The 7,025-nt window shown below is 38.4% G+C and overlaps 1 pseudogene; it reads right to left on the reverse strand.

The window, feature by feature from the left end:
* Positions 1-1,577: 1,577 nt before the first annotated feature.
* Positions 1,578-1,674, reverse strand: LOC120094419 (U6 spliceosomal RNA; annotated as a pseudogene).
* Between the last annotated feature and the right edge of the window lie 5,351 nt (positions 1,675-7,025).

Consider the following 7,025-nt stretch of genomic DNA (forward strand, 5'->3'; position numbering starts at 1 on the left):
CAATGAATAGCCTAGTAAGGGCACCAGTGGAAGGGGAAGCCCTTGGTTCTGCCAAAACTGAACCCCCAGTGATCGTGATTGTTGGGATGGTGGTGGTAATGGTGGGAGGATGGGGAGGGGAACACCCATAGAAAAAGGGATGGGGAGGGGTCAGGGTGATGTTGGCCTGGAAACCAGGAAGGGGGAAAAAATCGAAATGTAAATAAGAAATACTCAAGTTAATAAAGATGAAAAAAAGTAGGGGTTAAAAGTGTAAGCACAGTCAGGAATGGTGATATATAAGAAAGTGTGGGGTTTGGATAACAAAAACAAAAAAGAAAAAGAAAAATCGATTATTTTCAGATCTACTTTGCACACTAATTTAAAAGTGTAGTAGTGGCTACTTAGAAGGCTGAGTGGTTAAATTTATGCAGTGCTCTTATAGCATATGAAAGTTTGGTTTCTAGCACCCATGTGTGTGACACAAAACTCTCTGTAACTCCAGCATCATGGAATCTGATGCCTCTAGACACAGAGGGCACTTGAATCCTCATGCACATAACTACATACACAGACATGGACATTAAAGTTAAATCAAATATTTTTAAAGTATAATTTATAAGAAAGAAGCCTTTAATGGCATGTACCATAAATGGGAGACAATGTTTCTCCCATAAGATATGGGATGATAACTGAATACTCAATGCCAAATGTGAGATATTTCCCTATGACTCAAGGAGGCCCCAGAGGGTTCTAAAACAGAAAGGACATCTCCACTGCTCTTGGTTGTCTCCGTGAACAAAAGAATAAGACACTGTACCTGAAGACAAATTTTATTCTGGCTGTAGCATATGGAGAAATCATGTTGGAAATGACCTAGAAAATTTCCTTTCTGCTGGGCACTTTTCATTGTCTTAGAACCTGATGTGCAGACTACTGTGGGAGAAAAGTTATCAGTAGTTTTACTCAGCAAGTTATATTGAATGCTCTAATGCCTATTTGCCAGGCAAGATGTGCATACTGGTGCTATCATTGCACAAATGTTCTGGGAGCAACAAACTCCACTTATAGTAACTTTGAAGCTTCTACCACAAGAGTAAAAGAATTCATGGCTGGCAACGTAAACTTGGTAAAAACTCATGGCTGAGAAGTGAGAGCCAAAGGTTTGTGAGTATATAAATGCAGTTTGACTTTTTAAGGACATTGGGTTAAACTGCTTTTTAAATATTTATGTTTGTACATGTTCATTAGTGTTCTCCACTTTGGACATAAAAACTTCTAGGTAGAGTGGGCATCAATACATGCAATGACAACGCCATCCTCTGCTACATATGCAGCTGTAACCAAGAGTCTGCCCATGCATAGTCTTTTAATAGTGGTTTAGTCCCTGGGAGCTCTGGTTTGTTGGTACTGTTGTTCGTATTGGGTTGCGTGACCCTTCAGTTCCTTTAATACTTTCTCTAATCCCTTCAATGGGCACCCCGTTCTCAGTTCAATGGTTTACTGCTAGCATTCACCTCTGTATTGGACATGTTCTGGCTAAGCCTCTCAGGAAACAGCTGTTAAAAGGCTGCTGTCAGCATGCACTTCTTAACTTCAAAAATATGAAACACATCACAAATTTGTGTGTCATCCTTGTGCAGGGTCTGTGATATATCATTCCCCTTTTAGTATATTTGCTGCCGAGACAAGCACATGACATACTATCTTTTCCTTCAATGTATGATCCTGTAAATGGCAGATTCTTAATAGAATCTCCATCTTGTGGGGTATTTCAGTCCTTGTCATTCATCCTGAAATCACTTACACAGGGAACTAATCATGGACACTACTGTACATATTAACTGAACTTTTGCCCTCAACTGTCAAGGTCCTACATTCTGGATCTGGCCTCATTGTTTCTCTCGATTATATGCTTTCATCCTTGCTAGCATTTGCTTAAACGTTCCTAAAACCATCTTTCAGTTAATAAATCTTCAATTTCTCTATTCTTGGTGCAAACATGTGAGTGTTTTGTGGATTCTAGTATAGGAGTTGACTGAGAAATAGTACTATATGCTTCCACAATTTTGGAGTTTTTTCCAAAGAATTATTTTGCTTATAGAGATAGATATTCTATATACCCATACCATCTAGCAAGGCCAATACAAAATTTGGCAGAGGGATAAGGAAACTCTCACAACACATAGTGAAGCATCAGAAATGAAAGTAAAATTATGATGTTAACTAGATTCTGTAATGTTGATATGCTGGGAAACTTCAAGCCTCAGTGGTTACCATGTGGTCCATGCTCATTGTTAAGTCGTTGTACTTGAACATTAAGTAAGCCAAAGGTGCAAAATAGGGTAAAGAAAAAAAGAAGCTATAGGAAGAAAGAGAGCCTAAGCTAACTGAAAAAAAGGTATGCAAGAGCTGTCCTAACCAGAAGATCTGTACTAATTCTTGAGTTATTCCCTGTCAGGATTGAATGTTTGTTTGATTTTTCAGAGATTTTCCCCCTGTTGTTTTGAATTATTGATGCAGAAACAACAAGTTTCATTAATAAGGGCATATACAGATCTGACTTCTGCAGAAAGGGTGTCTAGAGTTTCTTTATTCTGGAGGACCATTTCTGTCAGGAGCTGAGGTGTTGTTTGTACATCTTTAGTAGAGACTGTGGTCTTCTAGGTTATGTGATAGGAAAAGTAATTGTTAATATTAATTTTTGCAACTGTGGTCATCCTTGACCAAAATAATTCTCTGAGATTATTGCAAATTTGCCCACTTCTGACCAGTTTCTGCCCAAAGCTACAGACATTTTGTTTTTCTCATATTTTCTGCTAGGGACTGAACATAGAAATTCCTTCTTTAGAGAAGTTCAGATGGAGAAAAGTTACAGGGGATGGGAACTCTTCTAAATCTCTTAAGTATGACAACATCTTAAGTTTTAGGTCTATATATAGGTCTTCGCTACACAGAAAGTAATTGCCTTTCTCTTTAAGTGTTACTCCACTGTTTGGTTTCTGAATCTAAATGAGCTGTAAGCTGTTGTAATTTACTAGGATAGAAAAGTCATAAGTTTTGAGGAATAGGATCATTCCTCTCTGATGTTTGCAGGTAATTAGAAAAAAAGCAGGGGCAGTTCAGAAATCTGCCCATGATTAGCTTACAGATCTATCCAGGCACTTGCATTAGTTTTTACCTTTCTCCTCCTACCATGCTTTTTGCCTCAGGCAAATTCTTTTCTTTCCTTTTGGAAATTTCAGACAAGACATCATACTGTATCCTTTGGTAACCTGGATTTTCTTATATAGACAAGGCTTATCAGTCACTCACAGATCTCTGTCTGTCTGCCTTAGAAGGGTTGAAATTACATTGCAGGCCACTATGCTTTTAATTATTTTCTTTCATAACTTTACTTTTTTTCTTTCAAAAAATATTTTAAACGCATAGCATATGCGTATTTTACCTAAAAGCATGTTTTGTGTAACATGTGTATACCTACTGGATTTAGTGTCCAGAAGAGAGCATATTATTCCCTGTAACTAAAATTATAGATGATTGTGAGCCACCACATGGATGCTAGGACTTGAGTAATTGTCTTTGAAAGAAAAGCTGAATAATTTCTTCAGCCGCATTAATTTAATTTTTTTCATTTAAGCTTGATAATGTATACGATGAATTTTAGGTTAAAAAAACTCCTATTACCTTGTCTGCTCCTCAAAGGCCCTCTCGAGCTCAATATTCTTTCCAAGAAATTCTCATATCTTCATCATGTTTGAGACATAAAATGCTGCTATCACATCATGGATATAGGATACAATGGAGGTTTTGCTTTTTTTCTGATTCTTTCACAGAAATCTAAAGGAGGCACCAGAAATAATCCATGATAGATTCGACTGTGTGCTTTCTCTTGAGATGATAGCATGGTAAAGGGTGCCACATCTGTCTTTCTGACCAAGTCTAACCACCATCTATGCAGACACTATTTTGTTGCATCAGTACCTCTTGCCTTCCCTCTCAGATGCAAGCTTTTCATTAAAGGCTGAGGTTGCTTGGGGAAGCTGGGACCAAATGCTATACATTTTCATTTTCACTATATATGCTAACTATTAGAGGAAGCAGTTTTTGTTAACCTATAAGAAAGCAATTATAGGAATATGAAGAACTCTCCTGTGAACCAGTAGTCTGGATGATGAGAACCTGGCTTCAGAGGCTGAAGGCTTTCAACACTTGCAGGTGACAGTGCAAAGGGATTAAGAAATGATCTCTATGAAGGACTAGACATATCATTTGTTTGATCTGGAAAAGAGAAAATGTTGAGCCTTGTTTACTAAAAAATAAAATATATAAAAATGTTTTAAATGTAAGAATTTCAAGGTGTTTACATCATTTTAATGATATGAACCTATGTACCTATTCCTGAGTCATCCATGATCTTTGTGTCTGGTTATAATGTCTAACTAGTAAGTTACACATAAATAATGCCTCAAAACATAAGTGTAAGAAGTGGAAGACTTTGCCATTAACACTGAAGTCACCTGGATGAAGGCATTGATTATCTAGGTTTACTCAACAGAGATTTTCACCATTCTTCCAGATTGTCTATTTGGAAAGTTCTGTATGTATGAAAGTAGGAGAAACTCTCATGTGCACATCACAGATCTTAAACAATTACACATGGAAGACTAATTATCCCTATCACTTCTCAATCAACCAGCTTCCTTGGGAAGCAAACCTGAGTGTAGTTTTTTAATTTTTTTCCTCATTAATTTATGTATTGAATCACTGTGCATTCTGATCACATTACCTCCTCTCAATCCCTTCCCCTACCTCCCTTGTCCTCTTCAGCACTGAGAAGGGAGTAGATCCCTCTTGGGTACTAATCCACCTTGGCACCTCAAAACACTGCAAGACTAAGCAGTTTTGCTCTCTCTGAGGCCAGACAAGGTAGCTCACTCAGGAGAACAGGATGCTCAGACAAGCAACAGAAATAGGAGCCCCTGCTCCAGTTGTTGGGGAACGTGCAAGAGGACCAAGGAGTTTAACATCAATATATGTGACCCCTCATATATGCCAGTTCTCATCTTCTCTCTGACACATATTCCTTCCAGCATCCACTTGTGATGACTATTTCATTTCATTTTCTGAGTGAGATTCAAGCATCCTACCATCAGTCCTGCTTGTTATTTAGCTTTGGGCATATGGATTATAGAGTGAATATTCTGTACTTTATGGCTTATATACAGTCATGAGTACATACAGTGCATGTACCTTTGACTCAGGTTACTCCAATCAAGATGTTTTTTTACTTCTATCCATTTGCCTGCAAAAGTCATGATGCCCTTATTTTTAATAGCTGAGTAGTGCATTGTATAAATGAACATTTTTATTAATCTATTCCGCTGAGTGACATTTTTTGTCTACTACAATTAAAGCTATGTTCATAGCAGTCTTATTTATAATAGCCAGAAGCTAGAAAGAACCCAGATGCCCTTCAACATAGGAATGGATTCAGAAACTGTGTTATACCTACACAATAGAGTACTACTCAGTAATCAAAAGCAATGACTTCATGAAATTCATAGGCAAATGGAATGAAGTAGAAAATTTCATCCTGAGTGAGGTAGCCTATTCACAGAAAAACACACATTGTATGTACCCATCGATAAGTGGATATTAGCACAAAAGCTCGAATTACCCAAGATGTAATGCACAGACCAAAGCTCAAGAAGAAGGAAAACCAAAATGTGGATGCTTCCACTCCTTCTTAAAAGGATGAAAATATCCATAGGAGGAAATATGGAGGCAAAGTTTAGAGCAAAGACTTCAGGAAAGTCCATTCAGAGCCTGCCCGACATGTGGTCCCTATATATACAGCCACCAAAACTAGATAAATTTCATGAAGCTAAGAAGTGCATGCTGACAGGACCAGATATAGACATTTCCTGAAAGACAAAACCAGAGCATGTAAAATACAGAGGTGAACACTAGCAGGAAAGGAGGAATTAGAGAAAGGATTCAAAGAGCTGAAGGGCCTTGCAACCCCATAAGAACAACAATGCCAACCAACCAGAGCTTCCAGGGACTAAATCACTAGGGAAAGACTATACATGAACTGACCTATGGCTCCAACTGCATATAAAACAGACAATAGTCTTGTTGGAGCACCAGAGGAAGGGGAAGCCCTTTGTCCTGCCAAGGTTGGACCCCCAGTGCAGGGGAATGTCAAGTGGATTTGTAATGGGGGTGAATGGGTGGGAGTACCTTCATGGAGAAGGGAGAGGGGATAGGGGGCTTATAGACAAGAAACTGGGAAAGGGAATGTCATTTGAAATGTAAGTAAAGAACTATATCCAATAAAAATGAATAAATTAATTAATGAAAAAAGTATTGAACAATTGACTGCAAGCTAGGTCACTACATCTACACATGTCCAAAAGAGCCAAATAGTATTCATTGCTAGTCAAGGTAAAGGAAATAATTTTTTAAATTTTTATTAGATATATTTAATTACTTACATTTCAAAGATTATTGCCCTTCCTGTTTCCTATTCATAAACCCCCATGCATTCCCCTCTCCTTCACCCATATGGGTATTCCCCCTATACATCCCCCATATTGTCTCTTCTTTATTCCCCTGCACCGGGGGTCCAACCTTGCAAGGACCAAGAGCTTCTCCTTCCCCTGGTGCCCCAACAAGTCTATTCTCTGCTACATAAGCAGTTGGAGCCCTGGGTCAGTCCATGTATAGTTTTTCCCTAGTGGTTTAGTCCCTGGAAGCTCTGGTTGTTGGCATTCTTATGTTTTATAGGGTTGCAAGCTCCTTCAAATCTTTCAATACTTCCTCTAATTCCCCCTTAAGAGGGTCCTATTCTCAGTTCGGTGGTTTGCTGCTAGCAATGACATGGTCTGGATGTATTTCAGAAGAGATCTATATCCGGTCCCTTTCAGCATGAATTTTCTAATTTCATAAATCTTAATTAGTTTTGAAGGCTGTATACATATATTGGCCACATGTGGGTCACGCTCTGAATGTCCATTCCTTGAGTCGCTGCTCTAAACATT

The sequence above is a fragment of the Rattus norvegicus genome, chromosome 8, assembly GCF_036323735.1.
Source record: "Rattus norvegicus strain BN/NHsdMcwi chromosome 8, GRCr8, whole genome shotgun sequence".
Lineage (NCBI taxonomy): Eukaryota > Metazoa > Chordata > Mammalia > Rodentia > Muridae > Rattus > Rattus norvegicus.